Consider the following 2,500-nt stretch of genomic DNA (forward strand, 5'->3'; position numbering starts at 1 on the left):
CCTTAACCTAACCTATGTTGCGCCTTAACCTAACCTATGTTGCGCCTTAACCTAACCTATGTTGCGCCTTAACCTAACCTATGTTGCGCCTTAACCTAACCTATGTTGCGCCTTAACCTAACCTATGTTGCGCCTTAACCTAACCTATGTTGCGCCTTAACCTAACCTATGTTGCGCCTTAACCTAACCTATGTTGCGCCTTAACCTAACCTATGTTGCGCCTTAACCTAACCTATGTTGCGCCTTAACCTAACCTATGTTGCGCCTTAACCTAACCTATGTTGCGCCTTAACCTAACCTATGTTGCGCCTTAACCTAACCTATGTTGCGCCTTAACCTAACCTATGTTGCGCCTTAACCTAACCTATGTTGCGCCTTAACCTAACCTATGTTGCGCCTTAACCCAACCTATGTTGCGCCTTAACCCAACCTATGTTGCGCCTTAACCCAACCTATGTTGCGCCTTAACCCAACCTATGTTGCGCCTTAACCCAACCTATGTTGCGCCTTAACCCAACCTATGTTGCGCCTTAACCCAACCTATGTTGCGCCTTAACCCAACCTATGTTGCGCCTTAACCCAACCTATGTTGGGCCTTAACCCAACCTATGTTGGGCCTTAACCCAACCTATGTTGGGCCTTAACCCAACACACGTTGGGCCTTAACCCAACACACGTTGGGCCTTAACCCAACACACGTTGGGCCTTAACCCAACACACGTTGGGCCTTAACCCAACACACGTTGGGCCTTAACCCAACACACGTTGGGCCTTAACCCAACACACGTTGGGCCTTAACCCAACACACGTTGGGCCTTAACCCAACACACGTTGGGCCTTAACCCAACACACGTTGGGCCTTAACCCAACACACGTTGGGCCTTAACCCAACACACGTTGGGCCTTAACCCAACACACGTTGGGCCTTAACCCAACACACGTTGGGCCTTAACCCAACACACGTTGGGCCTTAACCTGCTCTGTAATTGTCATACGACGCGTTAAATTAGTGTAGTGTTGCCTAACTGCAACCCCCGCAATATAGTTTGCTACTCGCACTGCCCGGTCCCCAGTGTATCGCTTCATGTTAAACACCTTGCAGCTATACACTGTAATGTGGATGGCAGCAGGACGTACATGCTCAATGCCCTTTGCAGTTGTTCATTGGCATTTGCAGTTGTTCATTGGCATTCGCATGGCGAAGCACTTAGCCTACGCTGTGGTACGGCCTGTGTCAACTGTCCGCTGATGTTGTACGTCCAAATCACACACTGTACTGCACATTGGTCCTCATGTACTGAATGATACATCGTGGTACATGTGACCGTACAACGACTGCGCCAACAACGGCGAACCATGCGGTCCAAATGTTGTGCACTCAGCTACGTGTCGTCTCCCTATAAGAGCTGGATTGCAGTGTGGTATGCCCTGGATGGCGATCAGCATGAGCCGTCTGTTGATGTAGTGGCGCGTGTTGTCAGACGTAGTCGTCTCTTCTCACACACCGTGATAGCATGGTGCACTGCGTTCCACATCTGCGACATGCGACAGAGGCCGGTTGACAGTCGTTCGCGCAATGGACATCGCATACGTACGGGGGCCACCTTCCACGTGTTCGCGAAGCGTGCACATGTTGTTGCGTGTATGTGGGCAGACATAGTGTGTCGTGACACCTGACACAGGCATGCAACAATCGTTGAATTTGCAAATGGCGATGGACGCCTACGTTTGCTGGTGACGTTACGCAAATGAACAACTGGTAAACCGTTGTGGTGCGGTTGTTCTCGCTAGAGGTGAATCAGTGATGGCGACGATCGGTTGAGCTACCAACCGGTTGTTCCAGCGATACCCACCATGCCCACGAACGTGAATGGCATCTGGGTGTGAAGCGATACGCGGCGGGGGCTGGGTGGGACCGTCCCCGGCCGGTGAGGGGGGGCCTCCCGGCGTGCTGGCCGCGCGGTGCGTGGGCGCACGCGCTACAGCCGGCTGGTGGGGGCGGCCAGTGGCAGGCGCGCCGGCCGACGGAGGCGGCAGGCGGCGCAGCTGCGCGCCGGCGCACCCTGCACGCGGCGCCGTGCGGCCAAAGTAGGTCCTCGCGGGCCCGGTGCGAAGCGCGGTGGACATCTGCAGTGTGCTGGTCCGATTGAGGACTGTGTGCGCTGAGGATGCGCCGCCGCCCGGCGCTCGGCGCCGCGACGCCGTCTGCTGCTCGGTCGCCTCTGCGGTTCTCGCAGGTGGTTTGTATCGCAGCTGTGCGGACGTGTTGGCGCGTGCGCTGTGCTGGGAGAGTTCGCTTCGGCACCCAAGTGGGGCTTTTGTCCTTCTGTGGCGCTGGCGTTGGAGCTGCCGGTCACCGTAGGTGGCGCGTGTTGTCTCCCGCCGGCAATGCCACGACAGCACGCTCCCGGGCCTCTGTCGGCAGCGGCAAGCTCAGTTGGGAGCACGGGTGGTCGCACCTAAAGCGTCTACTCGCCAAACCCCGGGCGATTGCGCCTCT

The sequence above is a fragment of the Schistocerca serialis genome, unplaced genomic scaffold (assembly GCF_023864345.2).
Source record: "Schistocerca serialis cubense isolate TAMUIC-IGC-003099 unplaced genomic scaffold, iqSchSeri2.2 HiC_scaffold_1187, whole genome shotgun sequence".
Classification (NCBI taxonomy): domain Eukaryota; kingdom Metazoa; phylum Arthropoda; class Insecta; order Orthoptera; family Acrididae; genus Schistocerca; species Schistocerca serialis.